The 15,827-nt window shown below is 48.1% G+C and overlaps 1 long non-coding RNA gene across 1 annotated transcript; it reads left to right on the forward strand.

Moving 5' to 3' along the window:
- The first annotated feature begins 14,077 nt into the window (after positions 1-14,077).
- Positions 14,078-15,432, forward strand: LOC142578329 (uncharacterized). Its single transcript, XR_012827212.1, has 2 exons — positions 14,078-14,207; positions 15,151-15,432. It is a non-coding gene; the product is annotated as an uncharacterized LOC142578329 (long non-coding RNA).
- The last annotated feature ends 395 nt before the right edge of the window (positions 15,433-15,827 follow it).

The raw sequence follows: 15,827 nt of genomic DNA on the forward strand, positions 1-15,827 counted from the left end.
GGCAACCGCTCGTCGAAAGATCTTTCCGGTTTGTCTGCGCATCGGAATTTAGGTCTTCAGGTTTCGTGCGAATGTGGCTCGCACTGCCCAACAGGGAGGCAACGACTGACTTCTTGTGAGCGTCAGGGTGCGCAGACAAGAAATTCGGGTATTGGCCAGTCTGTGTACTCTTTCTGAAAACGCTGAAAGAAAGCGCACCATTGCTTCTTTTCACCAACACATACAAAAAAGAGAGTTTCTGGTCTGTCTCCACCTCCCCCGTGAACTGAATGTAACCTTTGATTGTTTAGATGCGTGGTGAAAGCTTCCAAAGCACAGCGTTTGATTACGCAAAAACAGTCGTCCATGTAACTTAGAAAAATTCTTGGTGATGGGTTGAAAGAAGCGAGCGCGCGACTTTCCAGCCATACCATTGTCAGATTCGCAGCGGTCATCGAGACAGAAGCACCCATTGGTGTGCCATGGACTTGCATGTACATGACCTTATCAAAACAGAAGTAGGTGTTGCAGAGGCAAAAACTGAGGAGCCTCTTCAAGTCGGGGACATAATGGTGACCTTTCCGGTGGAGCCGGATCAGCGTTGAGAGCAGCAGAACACGCTTCCATGGCCATGCCAGTGGGAATGGAAGTAAACAGAGACACAACGTCAAATGAAACCATCACCTCATCGTCGTCAATGACGAGAACCCAAACTTTTCCAACGAAATCGGTGGAGTTTCGCCCATGCGTTATTCCTTTTCCGACAAGAGGGGACAAAATTCTGTGCAGAAAGCCGGATAGCTTGTACAGGGTGGAAGGGGTAAAAAAATTATGGGGTTTTGCGTGCCAAAACCACTTTCTGATTATGAAGCACGCCGTAGTGGAGGACTCCGGAAATTTCGACTACCTGGGGTTCTTTAACGTGCACCTAAATCTAAGTACACGGGTGCCTTCGCATTTCGCCCCCATCGAAATGTGGCCGCATGAGAGCAGCATTCCGGGCAAGTTGGTAATCCATTGCTTAAATGATATTGCGCGACATAAAATGATATTGCGCTTGGTGTGTCGTCTTCTTTCACGTCCGTGTCGTTTTTATGTCGTGCAATATCATTTAAGCAGTGGCCGCCGTGGCCGGGATGAAGGGGTAACGTCCTCTATGGGTCGCAAAGGGACATCCTGCTTATGAATCTTCGGTACGCCATAATGCTCAGGGGGTGCACCATTACGGCAAAGAAGCGAGCAGTAGAGGGACTCGTGCTCAGAAGAAACAAAGTGGAACACCCCCGGTAGGAGTTTCTGTATATCCGTCTGTACCTTCAAGCAGCGGCGTAACTAGGGGCGGGGGCTTATGGGGCTTCAGCCCCCCACCCCCCCCACCCCCGCCGAAATTTTTTCGTGCTGTCCATGCACCGCCCACCAAAGCAACCCGCGGCGCCGGAAATTATTCAGGATTTTGTCTAGAATGTCTTTTTTACGCTCGAAAATACATTTCGCCGCGAATATTGTGAACTCGGGCTGGATTTCGCGGCAACGCCCATGCACCGGGAGTCACATAACGCAAGTAGTCCTATCCGAGCACAAAGTTTCAAGGGCCTTTTGATGGCGAACGGGCTCGTCGCGCCAACTCGCGGAGGCCGCGGAATATACGGAGCGCATGGATGTCAATTCCGAAACATTATGGCTATAAAGTTGTGATAAACTTCTGCTGTGAAAGGTGCATTGACATTTCAAAAGTTGTGTTAAGATTTTAAATCTGGAACTTCGTGGCTTTGATGTTGCTATAAACATTTCACGCCAAAGGTGCAGTGACTTTTCTAAAGTCGTACATCGGAATATACAACCATACAAGCGAAATCAACACACTATCAGACAAGTTGGCAAATCACGCAGCGAGGTCCGATGAGACGAAGCGCTGTGCTGGCTCATATGTGGCGTTATGTCACAGAAAATAATATCAACATTTTTTTTCACCTACGCTAGTGCATCCATGTCAAGACACTAAAGCCGGCAAAGGTAACTACGTTCTTTCTTATTTTTTCTACTTTGACTTCTATTCGCGAGTACACGTTCAGCCTCTTCAATTTTCTTTTGTTCACGTTACCCTACCCGTAGGCTGCCAGAGACTGCCAGAGCTCATACGTTTTTCTCATGTTGCCCCGACCACTGTGCGGCGCACTTCAGTGCGCGTTCGTTTTTCTCTGGCCGAGTGGATTTTCGCCTGGCAAGTTTTGCACGCTTTCTGACTAGCAGACAACGAAAGGAAGCAATCGTTGCTCGCCGCCATCACTGTGGGGACTCGACGGATTGCGACGCATTTGCTTGAGCTCAACCTCTCAGGCTAGTCTTGTCTCGCCGGCGTAGGATACCGAGCAGTATGCGTGTGGTTCTCGGTGGACCAAGCGCCTCACGTTTTCTTCGATATTCCTTCGATAGCCACATTAAGTGCCCAAAGTAGGCATTCCATCGTGCTCAACATGCTTTCCTTCGCAGTTTTTTTTTTCATTTCGATGCATCCGCCCCACAATAGACAAAAAAAGAAACCATTGCGGCGCAGCGAATTATCGCATCGTGAAGTTTGATTTTGTTACTTCTTGTTTTGCGGAAAGTAATGGGCCACGGGACGTTTCCTTTGCCGGATAATGTTATTATATTGTTGCCATAGCACTTATATGGACACTCCAGAAGTCCAAGGGCGCTAACATCGCGACCGCGCCCCGCATGCTGTATGTGCGAGTGAAAGCGTAGGGGAGCGAGTGGCATGGGTGAGCCGACGATCGTGGCTCAGTTTTGTGTGCGCAAAGGAGAAAAGCGGGGCGGAAGCGCGCCGCCTTCCGTCGTGCGCGATAGATTGAGGGAGTGGAATGAAGAGGGTCGGGGCCTAGGATTCTGTGATCTTTGAATCTGTTACTGCGCAACATGTTTATGTGCCTTCATTGACGCATTATATAGTGACTTTTACTTAGATACGTAGATTGATTGCAGACTTATACGTATATTTAAATATCTTGTTGCGAGGTTTCGTGTATACGTGCAGTGAACTTTGTTTCCAGTGAAACTTTTTGCCCTTTAACAAGCTGTACCTACGCATTTGTATATTCCACTGCATCTTCGCATCTATAATGTACGAGCGCGAGTCAAATGAAAGTGAGCCAACGAACCCCGCGCAATGATGGTTCTGTTCGTTGTCTGCGAGGCATGCACGTAGCACACAAGGAATCTCTCATTTACAAGAGTGACACGCAGGTGTGAGGATAAATGAATGTTCTTTAATGCTCTCATACTCGGGGTTAAACATGGTTGCGTGACATAATTGACGGCACAAAAGTTGAACAGCGTGGTATCGCTAGGTTTTTGACAGGGGAAGACGTTTCACAAAAAGAAATGAGTCTCCGAGTGGCTGCCGCGTACGTCGAACATTGCATATCATTGGTCGCTGTGAAGCGTTGGAGAAAACGGTTCAAAGAACGACGTGAAAGTTACAAAGACGATCCAAGACCGGGCCAAAGACACCGTGCAATCACCCCCAATAATTGCAAAGGTTGATGATCTGATTGGACGAGAACGGAGGATAAGCATCGAGGAACTGGCAGAGCGTGTGAACATCAGTCACGGTTCAGTTCACGCCATAATTCATGAACAACTCGGTTATCGGCTCTTGTGTGCGCGATGGCTGCCCAAGATTTTGAACCACCGGCAGAAGATGGAAGAGTTCGGCGCTGCCTTGACTCATCTGATACGGTATCACAATGAGTGTGACGACTTCTTGTCTGCAATTGGGACCGGGGATGAATCATGGTGCCACTATACTACGAGCCTGAAACGTGACGGCAAAGGTTACAGCGGAAACATTCGAATTCACCGCCCCCAAAGAAAGCAAAGGCCGTCATTTCCACTGGACAGGTGTTGACCTTTTTTTTCGATCGTCAGGGGCCGTTCTAAATCTCGAGACACTATCAATTGGTTCCGATATTGTGAAACGCCGAATTGGCTGCGTGTCGCAGTCATGAAGAAACGACTTGGAAAATTGACGAATGGGGTCATCTTGCTCCACGACAATGGCCGTTCCTTGGTCGTTGTTGTGGTTAACCCACAACTGTCAAAGTTCAAGTAGGAAACGCTGCAACCTCCCTCATACAGCCCAGACATGTCGCCTTGCGACTTCCACATTTTGGGGCAATTGAAAAAAACAGCTCAAGGGAACTATATTCGTGTCGGACGATTACTGAAAGAGTCAGTCAGACTTTTTGAAGCATCAACCCAAGAAATTTTATGAGACGGGAATCACACGACTCTTTAGTCAGTGGGACAAATGTCTAAATGCTCATGGAGACTACTTTTAAATAAAGTACCCTATTTGTCAGATATTCGCATCGGCTCACCTTCATTTGACTCGCCCTCGTATATTTCGCTGAACTCCTGCTTTCTATATGTGCTCTCTGTTGCGACTTTAATTTCGGTGGAATTACTCACAATACACGACCAGTGACAGTTGCTCCTGCGTAATACATTGGAACAAGTGACAGCGTCACTGAGATTTTTCACTGGCCGTTACATATTTACAAAAATGTAAACGAGGTTCTTGAATATCAGTTTCATTAAGGGAAAACAGGGGGAAGGTGGGAGATGGAAATTCAAGGCGATGAGCAAAACGAGAACAAGGTGAAAGCAGGAGTCACGAAGACAAGTCCACTTGTCGAAACGTTGGCTCCTGCTTTCACCTTGTTCCCGTTTTGCTCAAAGTTTCATTAACATATTTGCCCTCAACTTGTTCATTTCATGGTCTTTACATTTTTCATATCAGCGGCATGCACTGGTTTGCTGGTTTCGAACTGATATAGCTCTAAAGTTCGTGTGATATTTTTTTACTCATTAACTGGATAAAAAAACATGAAGCATTGATATAAGTTATCTTGGGCACAATTTTTGGGACATACGAGTATATTCTTTTAAGAAAAAAAATACATATTTTTCTTGTCTTGACAGTGCGTAGCGTTCAATAATTTGTTTGCAGAATCTTTGGCAATGGCAATGCAGTTATTATTCATGTATTTGATCCCTCGACAAATTCTTTAAGGAGGAGGCCGAGCTCCAATGTGAGTCTCCCCCCCCCTCCCCTACCGAACTAAATTTCTGGCTACGCCACTGTCTTCAAGGTTGGGTTCCGGGTGAGCCGGACGTAATTAAGTGTCCTGGTCATCAAGCAGATCTGCATTTTTCATTTGTGCACGGCCGTATCCAGGAGAACTGTGGCATTCCCCTTGTCAGCAGGGAGAATGACAATCTCAGAGTTGTCACGAAGCCGCTTTCCAGCACTGCGTTCCTCAACAGAAAGTGGTGAAGCAAAGTTTCGCTGATGCAACCGAGAGAGGTCTCAGCAGGATCAAGCTTGTGCGAAGACAGATTATGTACCGCCACAGTCGCGCCGTGTGGGTGATGGGGTTTGGATGTGTCCGAGAGGCTGTGAAGTTTGACTTCGTGCGTAAACTGGGCATAGCGTGTCCGTATCTTGGTCTGGAGATTGGCGTGCAGCTGGACGCCAGCAAAGTGGTCCAGACAGCGGAACTGGAGGTGACGTCGGGAAAAAAAAAAAACGTACCTCGAGCGGCCAGTCGCGCGGCAATATTGCGTGTATTGGCGGGCTCCTTTCACGCTCGGAAAAAACACTTTTATGTAGCATGCACGTATTGAGCAACAGAAACCTGTATAGGAAGTTTTTCATGTTGCTCTACAATTTTCTCATTGACACTTTTCATCCAATTGCAATATTCTAGAACTTGATTAATTAATCAACACTATGTAACTAGTTAGGCGGAATGTGAAAAATAATCTGGGCATCTCCAGGCGACGGCAAACCACATTACCCTGGTGCATTCCAGCTACGTGCCATTTGGATATTCTTAATGTTTGGCTCAAGTTACGTGAGACACCCTTATAAGCCACGTTCGCAATATCTGCATAAAACGGGTCTACATGTTTATACTTAGTTTCATTTTGAAGCTACGCCACGTGGCAGCCCAAGCCGAAGAAAAATTATGCGTTTTACATAGAACGAGGCGTGTTCATATTTGCACAGATGGTACGCGAAGCAGGGCACTTGGACAGTGGCTATTCAGTTTGACCAAGCAACATTTTATGCTGCCCTGATCAACGGATAACATATGAGGGATGTCATGGTAGCATGGCACGGGTCTGCCAGTTCCACCGCCGAGTATGTCTTTTGAAGACTTCTTTTTCGACGCCCGAGCACATTCCATGTCGGTGCGCCTGAGGTCAGGTAGCACGGCAGGCCCTTTCCTGTGTAAACACACAATGAGCTTCATTCATAGAAAAGCTAAGGAAGCACTTACATCATCATCATCATCATCATCATCATCATCATCATCATCATCATCATCATCATCATCATCATCATCATCATCATCATCATCATCATCATCATCTTTTATTGTCGCTTAAAGGCCCCTGTCGGGGTATTACATAAGGGGGGAGCGTATGCAAGGTAGATAACAAAAACAAAGGTCATACAAATATAACAATGCAACACAGGGACATAAAAAGAAGCACGGAACGCGATATTTAAAACGGTGCTTGTCAATATCGCCTTTATGCCACAAGAGCCGCACACATCGGCGAATGGTTAGGGCACCAGGGCGAGTACAGGGTTACAGGAGAAGAAAAAAAAAACTAAATACAGGAAAAAGGATAAAATTTCATATAAACATAAATCGGAGCTAAAAGAACATGTCAACCCAGATGATTTAACAACATCGCCTCAAACCTTGTCGCGTCGTGCTCATTAGTTAGTGAATCGGGCAGCAGGTTCCATTCTTCAATTGCGGTCGGGAAGAAGGACTTGTTAGAAGCATCAGTGGAGCCATGAAGTCGTTGGACGCTACTTGAATAGGCCGCGCGATGTACGAATGGGAGGATATATAAGGGAACTATGCAGATAGGGGAAATTTAAATATAACTTATGGAGTAAACGCAGGCGCGCAACCTTTCGTCTGAGAGCTAAGGAAGTGAGGCCAAGTGATTGTTTAATGGAGCTTACGCTGAAGTGAAAGTCGTATGTCGCTGATATGACGCGTGCTGCACGGTTCTGGACGGATTCAAGTATGTTAATTAGGTAGGACTCGTACTGAACCAAAATACCAAGATATTGCGTCTTAAGTAGTACCGATTAGGTTAACGTAGTTTACATCCAACTGTCAGCGACGCGAATTTTTATGAAGTCGTTTTATACGAAATGTCACTTGACCATAAAACAATACGTATAAGTTATTGTTGAACGCTCACGCCCTCTGACACGAAGAATTACCGCCAGTGCGAAGTGGCAGCTCTCGATAAAAATGCCCGGTATTAGCAGAAGACCGTTTGGCGTTTTAGCTATATGTACTTCACAGGCACATGGCAGGGGGTTACCGGACTATAGCAACAGAGACAGAGTATATAGGCACGCAATGCAGTCAGGTTTTGTATTCGCATTCTCCAAGATGAATAGTTTCGTCAGTTCAGCGCTCGTCCTGTGTTGCTCTTATTTGTCCCGTGTTGAACGCTGCTGGCTGGATAATTCACCGCAGATTCACTTAGCGAATCAGCTAGTGGCTACTTGTTAAACGTCGCGCCCCAGTTGGATTCACGGCGTCCTATACTGAGGACGCCGCCCGCCTATCAGGGCGAAGACGTCGCCTGCTCATTTGACAAACACAGCTTATTACGGCTACTAATCGAGAAACAGCTTGACCTCCAAAACGCGTCTGGAACGGAAATGCCACAACCATGCCTTATTTCTCTTTCTCGCGGTATCGAAGGCACAGTATACGTCTTGCGGCGCCTGCCCGTCTTCGTATCGGCGGCCGCGGGCGCGCGTAGAACCAATGTTTTAACGAAACCGGGATTCTGTAATTGGGGGTTTTGATCCTACTCGCTAAATATATCGCGGTCCGTTACAAAGCAGACGCGCCCGTATCGCAGGCACCGGCATTTCCGCGGCTTCGGTGCGAGTTTGACGTCATCCGCGGTGACGTGCATGCGCGCGCTGCGCACGAGACCGACCGCGGGTCATTCGCTTCAGCAGTTCTGGGATGCGGGGTGCCGGCGCCCTTCCCGCATATGTGCTGCTTTCTTTCTGTTTTTGTTTGTTTGTTTGTTTGTCGTTCGACAGCATGGACACCCGTCCAAGACGCTGCCGGTATGAGACTCTACACAAGACACGCATTGGGCTGGGTCAGTGCGCGTCCGATGCAAAACTTGCGCCTTCACAGCGCACTGACAGGTGACATCACGCAGCGGTGGGACGTGTTTCGAAAGTACCTAAACTTTCCTCGCTTCCATGGAAGCAAGGTACTCGACATGAAAATGTGCAATAAAGCAGGCGAGAAGATTGGCCCCGTGTCTGATTACAGCTGACTTGATCGTTGACGCTGTATCACAACTTGGTGCGCATTTGCTTGCAAGCTAGAGCTTGGCAGTAAATCGGCTTGCGGTGGGGGCGGTGAAATGGCAAATAACTGTTCATCAAAGAAGCGAAAAGGCGCCCGACAATGGCACTATATATATGCGCTGAGTACAAAAAAATTTTTTTTAATGAAAATTTATAGGCGGAAATGATGATGATGGGTTTCTTAGCAAAGCTTAATGACTTATGGTGCTTTAAGACGTCGAGTTCAAATTGAATATACATTAGACACGTAGGCCCCGTGTAATATTGTTTTGCAGATAGACCTGCGTAGCTCTCGTTATAACTGCTGTGCGATTGCGCCGTACACACATACACTGTGCCTATACAAACATGCATGTAAATATCGCTACATATCTTTCTACATGCTCAAAATTTGTATGTCTTCTGTGTTATATGCATGTTTATTTTTATCATGTTAATCTGAACATTTATCTGGTGAAATCTATTTATGTTATATTTTTTAGAAGTGTTCTTTTTTTCTAAATAAAGGAAATTGCACGCTTCTGCTTTTCTTCAGGATGATGGTTTTCTGTGCGAGTCATGATGTACGGAGTTGAGTAATCATTGCTGCGTTGACACCCTTGTTGTTAACCAGTAGTCCCATGATACGCACTGTCCCCACTTCAGGGATCGCAGCGTCGTGCACCCTAATTTTGACCGGGGCTTCATCTTCTCGTCTGCGCATGATTAGAAGTGCCGATTTTTCTGGAGAGCAGCGCAGTCCGCACTCCTCGGCATATTTTTGTACCGTCGAAGCAGCCTCTTGGAGCGCCTCTTCCATCTGCGCCAGACTGCCCTTCGTCACCCAGACCGTGATGTCATCTGCATAGAGGGCGTGCCGAATTCCTTCTATGCGATCGAGTTGTTCAGGCAATTTTATAAGGGCAATATTGAAGAGCAGAGGGGAGAGGACCGCTCCTTGTGGCGTACCCCTGGTGCCCATAGGGATTGGCTGGGACCTAAAATCTCCAATTTTTACATGAGCCTGTCTAGTAGGAAGTCTCTGACGTATTCAAAAGTCCTTCTTCCACACTGTGTCTTCCGCAGGTTCTCCAGGATCTTTGAGTGCTTCACATTACGTACGTAGTCAGTCAGTTCATGACGTACGTACGTCAGTACGTCTTGCGTGGATAGGCGCTCCCTGAGCCAAACATGGTGTGGGGCATGTAATCGTTTTCCTCCAAATACGCTGAAAGTCTGGCATGCACTGCTTTCTCCATCAGCTTGCCGGCACATTAAGTCAGCGAAATCGGACGGAGGTTGTTAATATTTTCCTCTTTGCCCGGCTTAGGGATAAAGCTGACATCTGCCGATTTCCACGCCAGGGGCAGCTTGCCAGCTCTCCAGCACTCATTGATATAATCCGTCAGCTGGCCTAGCATCTTCTTGTTCATGTTGGCGAGCAAGCCGACCGTAATTTTGTCATGTCCTGGCGTCGTACCTCTTCTCATGGTTAGTAGCGCCGCCTGTATTTCTTCTACTTCGAAGTCTCTGTCGAGTTCTAGATTATCTTTGCCTTGATACTGCAACACAGGCTCGTCATCTTTGGTCGCACAGAGGTATTTGCTCGTCAGGGCTGCCACCAGCTGCTCATGCGTACCCTCATAGCCGTGGAGGGCTCTCTTGAGGTTCCGCTGCTGCTCTCCGCTCGTCTTGCTGGGTTCGATGAGGCATCGCAGGAGGCTCCACGTCGACTTGACGCCAAGCCCGCCTCTCAATGAGTCACACTTGATTAGCCAGTTGTTCTTGGCTAAGGTCCACGCGTATTCTTCTGCTTGTCGTGTAATTTCAGCGATCTTGATTTTAAGCTTGCGATTGTGTTTTTGCTTTTTCCACCTTCTAGTGATGCCTCTCCCTGCCTCCCAGAGGTGGAGCAGGTGGTTGTCGACTGTCGGGACATCCTCGGAGGTGTGCAGCGTTCTCGTGACTTTCTCTCTAGCAGCTAGCAGTGACTCAGACCATTGCTCATAATCTTCAATAGGTGAGTCGAGTTGAGGACCCTTGGACTCTCGAAAAAGCGACCAATCCGTAAGCCGGGCTTGTCCCCTGTGTTTACGATGATTGTTGTGGTCTAGGCGAATTCGGAGTATATAATGATCACTAATGACCTATATAATGATCAATGTGAACAAGTAATGTGAATGATCACACGTATCACCAATAAAACGAGAGGGATGATGGAGAACGACACTCTTCGGTTGGTCAAAGCCTTTATACTCAGCAGAATTGTGCACGTGGCTCCGTACCTTCGGTTGAGGAGGTGCGATTTAAAACAGTTCGATGTCATGCTCAGAACACCATATAAGAAGGTACTAGGACTGTCGGTCAAAACATCTACAGAGCGCTTATTGCAGTTGGGGGTGCACAATACAACAGATGAGATAATTGAGGCCCACCTATTAAGTCAATATGCCAGATTGGCAGGAACGAAAACGGGACGCAAGGTACTAGAGGACCTAAATATCAGCTGTCCTTACCATGCGGCGACAAGACAAGACATTCCGAAACAGTGGAGGGACAAATTCGCGACACTGCGCCTTCCTAAAAACATGGACCCAGAATATCACCAAGCAAGAAGGAGGGCAAGTGCCAAGAAGATGAACCAGATCTATTCTAAATTAGAGGGAGCCTTCTTCGTGGATGCTGCAGGTGCGGTGGGAGGAGTCTCCACAATATCGGTGGTGCATCAAGGGCAGACGGTCAATGGACTTTCTGTTCGGCACGGGGAAATTGCAGAATTGGAAGAGGTGGCGATCGCCATGGCGGCTTCGCATCCTAGTTTCGAATACATCATTACAGACTCGCAAACTGCATATAGAAATTGCACGCGGGGCCGAATTGCACCGCTAGCTTGCAGGATCCTCAAACAATCTGGGGTCTTCGCTTCGCGCAAAGAACTGATTTGGGTGCCAGGTCACGAGGGTGTAGAGGGAAATGAGTATGCATACGCTGCCGCCCGAGCTTTTCTCCCCCGGGGTTCCTCCTCCTCCCTCCCCGAAGACTCGGACTTCCCAGTGCCATTAATAACTTATGCAGACGTATTACAACACTTGCGCTTATCACGACTAAAATACCCGGGCCCAACTAAGGGATTAGACAAATCAGAACAATGTCATGTACGAAAATTACAAACCATGTCATTTAATAACCCAGTCAAGCTACATGCTATTGAGCCACGATCCTTTTCGGCCGATCGAGTGTAAATTCTGCGGGCAGAAAGCAGATTTGTACCATATGGTATGGGCCTGCCAGGCTAATAGTGCCTTAGAAACTATAAAACAGCCAACGTGGGAAGGATGGGAGGCAGCCCTGTCCAGCTCAACCCTCAAGGACCAGCGAGCCCTCGTGGAAAGAGCTAGGGCGGCGGCTTTAGCCAACGGAATTCCGGAATAAGAATCCGACCACCCTTCTCCTAACTCCCCTGCCCCTTTCCTTGAAATAAAACGTTTTCATCATCATCATCATCATCATCATCATCATCATCATCATCTGTGCGAGTCTCCATCCTCTTTTTCTGTCAGTTAATACAATATGCGCTTTCGATGCGATGTCGTGCTGAATTTTGAGTCTTGTGGTGCACTCGTTAGTTCGGACATTTCGAAACGAAATAAAGATAATTAGTCCTTAGCTACTGAACGCTGCAGCAAGCTATGAGAACAAAATTGTGTTTCATTACTTGAAACAAGAGGACGGGAGTCCAACGCCGTCGCGGGGGCCTCCGCTCCCGTTGCCGCTGACCCTAGTGCCGCCACTGGAAGAGGGTAGACATCCTTTTTTCGTTACATTGTTAATGCAACGGTAACTGACCCGCCGTGGTTGCTTAGGCGCTTAGGTGTTGCGCTGCTAAGCACGAGGTCGCATTATTCAGAGAGGCGGAGATTACTTGCACGATAAACCGAAACGCATCCTCAACGAATTGACAAAACTCCGCTAATTATATTTTGAATTAATTACTTACAGCACATATTGCAATTTACGAACTGTAGCCGGTGAGTTTGCAAGGCGTATTCATTTGGAGTTGATTTCTGGAATGACGCCAGTTTGGAGACATGCGCCATCAAACATGCCGTAAATTTGCAGCGCTGTTCCACTTACATTTTTTAACAAAACGTCCTTTTGTGCATTCAAGCGCAAAAGTAATTGGAACACCCATGTATTTCGTTCCACATTTTGGGAGAGAGAAAGAGAGAAAACATTTAGTTCTAATGAGGTGGGGAGGCTTCCCCGTAGGGTGGAGCCCTTAATTCAGGGCCCCATTGGCTCGCGCCACTCCGCGTGCCCGCCGGATCATCCGTCGCTGCTCTTGCGGGTCTTAGCTAGTCAACGCAGTCTCACAGGAGGAAGATGAAGGTGAAGGAATAGGGGTGTTACCCGGAGGGTGTGGGCATTCCCGGGTGCAATGATATACTGTGGGCTTTGCGCCGCAGTAGGGACATTATGAGGGATATTGTGTGGGGTGGAAGAGGTGAAGTTAATTATACAGGGAAATGAATTAGTTTGAAGCTGTCACCACGCGACGGCATCTTTTCGGTTAAAGGAATTATGTGGGGGGAGGGGGGGAGTGTCTTCTGCTATCTCTGTAATGTTGCAGAGTTTCAGTGTAGTTCAGTGGTTCTGTCGGTGCGTCGTCTAAGTTGGACAGCTCTTCCAATGGCGCCCGGTTAGCGAGCTCTCGGGCTACCGCATTAGCGTGTTCATTACCGTGGGGAGAGGCGTGTCCAGGTGTCCAGACGATACGTCCAAAGCATACTATTTAACGCTGTGGGGTGTAATGATGTAAGGATGTGGTGTGTGTAGGGTGTCACCATCCCTTGTGCCGAAGTCCTGTAGGTGGTCTGTGAATCAGTGACCACTGTGATGGGTCCATCCGGTACCGGTGTGGTTGAAGCTTGTACGATGGCTAGGGCAATAGCAGCCTCTTCCGCAGTGCCACTGTCCACAGTGTTGAGCGTGGCCGAAGCCCTCAGGATGTCTCTACTATCTAGTACGACTAGACATAGGGCACGTATCTGTGGGCACCGGGCCACGTTGGTGTATAGGACCGGTGTGTTCGATGTGTCATCTTCAAAGAGTAGAACCAGGGCTTGTGCTCTTTCAATTTCTTTGGCCTTTATGACGGTCAGGGTGCATATTTCGGGAAATTGGGTCCACGTGAATTTTGTTGCGAATGCGAAGCCCAATAAGTGGGTGGTCTTCCTTTTGTGGTTTTCTTGGTGTTTTGTATCTTAGCCAGGATAGAATGAGGCACCCCTGCATTGTTCGTTGGAGGCGTTGCAATTGGCTGTTAAGATGATCTTCGACTAGTTCGCGGATGGTGTTGTGCACTCCGAGTCGTAGTAGGAGCTGCGTGGACGAATGTTGGGGTAGTGCCAGCACTGCTTTTAGTGCTGTATGGAGGAGGGTGTCCATCCTGTGCATCTCGGCCTGAGTCAGGTTATAATAGACGAGGCAACCTAAAGTTTGCCCGCCCGGCACCAGCGCCGAATGCTCCCCTAGCGGACCGATGGAAGTTTCGAGGGTCGTCGCTGCGCTGGCGCGCGCCCGTGTTCTGTACGGCGGGAGCGCTCGTGCGCGTGGTTTTTGCGATGCCGAGTGCGACCTCATCAGCCAGGAAAGGTGGCACGCAATACTGATGTGTTGTTGATTGCCACAGCAGCCTCGAAGACACGAAAGGTCGTACGCCGCCCGTGAAGTTCTACAGATTTCCTGGGAAGTGGTACGAGAAGGACAGACGACAAGCATGGATAGCTGCAGTGCGCCGAGTCAAGTAAGCCTCATACTTTCGCATTCGCGTGTAATATCTTGAAAGCGGAATAGTCATATGCCTGTTTTTAGTGCACGGCCGTTTGTTTAGGCGTGTCGCGTTGTTGAATTGTGGTGGCATCCGCCGTTTGTTAGCGGTAAATTCATGCGTGTTGCGCCGCTAAGCTCTACGACGCGTGCTCGATTCCCAGCCACGGCGGCCGCATTTCGATAGGGGCAAAATGCAAGAACACCCTTGTTACCGTGTGCTTTGATTTTTGTGCATGTTGAAGAACCCCCCGAGGTTAAAATTATTCCTGAGACTCCCCATTACAGCGGGCCTCATAATGATTTCGTGGTTCTGGCATGGTTTTGGCACTTAGAACCCCCGAATTTATTTGATTGCACTGTGCCTTCACTCGCGATCCGCATGGACGAGCTCACGATAATTATTTCCCTTTTCCAAGCGCTGCAACTTAAATTACTAGTTGTGCAGGTAATGAAAGGGGCCGCGCGCTACTTTTGTGTGGTAGCAGACCGTATTTAATGCAAGCCGCGTGCGTCGGGAAGCGGCAGATCGGAAAGCAGCAGCTCGAGTCGTGCGCGTTATGTTTGTTGTTTGCCCATGCTTTCTAAGTATCTAAGTGTGCAAGTATCATAACTTGTAGTGGTACCACTCTTGTAGAATAATATATGCACACAATCACAGGAACGTTACCTTTGCAAACATATTATTGGGAGTAATTTAATCCCCACAAAAAATAGGCACACATACTGTTTCATTTATATGCGGGCCGCATTTCGATGGGGGCGAAATGCGAAAACACCCGTGTGCTTAGATTTAGGTGCATGTTAAAGAACCCCAGGTGGTCGAAATTTCCGGAGTCCTCCACTACGGCGTGCCTCATAATCAGAAAGTGGTTTTGGCACGTAAAACCCCCATAATTTAATTTTAATTTAAATTATAGGCGATGCAGATGGAAGTGGCGCCAAACAGACCAATGGCAATCACAACAGTCTTCTCAGCAGTCAGCACCACCGGGACATGTGCTTTCGTACTGCAGCGACGCAGCTCTTGAGCAGCAGCAAGACACGTGTGAAACAGACTCCAGAACATGCCTTTGTAAAGTGACGGAACCGTCAAGAAGCAGCCCAATGGATCTGCAGTCATCGAGTAGTATGACAACAGAAGTTCCTGCTGCCAGTGTGACTTATGTTGCAATTGAAATAAAAGTGGCTAAATTTCTGAACATGGTGCGTACCTCTAACTCGACGTCATATACGATCTTGTCGGACACCTGTGACACGCACTTGGCTTTCACTCTCACATCACCGTCCACAATTTGTTCAACGCCGTACACGTTCGGAAGCAGACGCTCCCCTATCGTGAGGTTGCCGCCACGAAAAAAAGCTGTCGGCGTCGGCAACCTTCTTGAAACCGCACGGCAATCTTTGCATCGCTGTTGCACAAGCAGGCGATCTGCCGCCGTCGAAAACGGAGCGCCGTGAGAACGAACAGCGAAGAAAAGCGCGAACGGCACAATGCAAACAAAGCGGAGACTACGCCACGACGCGACCGCGCTGCTTGGCGTTTCCACATTGGGGTAGGCGCAGCAGCGCCGCCTGGCCATGGTTTTCTCGTCTG

The sequence above is a fragment of the Dermacentor variabilis genome, chromosome 1 (genome assembly GCF_050947875.1).
Source record: "Dermacentor variabilis isolate Ectoservices chromosome 1, ASM5094787v1, whole genome shotgun sequence".
Classification (NCBI taxonomy): domain Eukaryota; kingdom Metazoa; phylum Arthropoda; class Arachnida; order Ixodida; family Ixodidae; genus Dermacentor; species Dermacentor variabilis.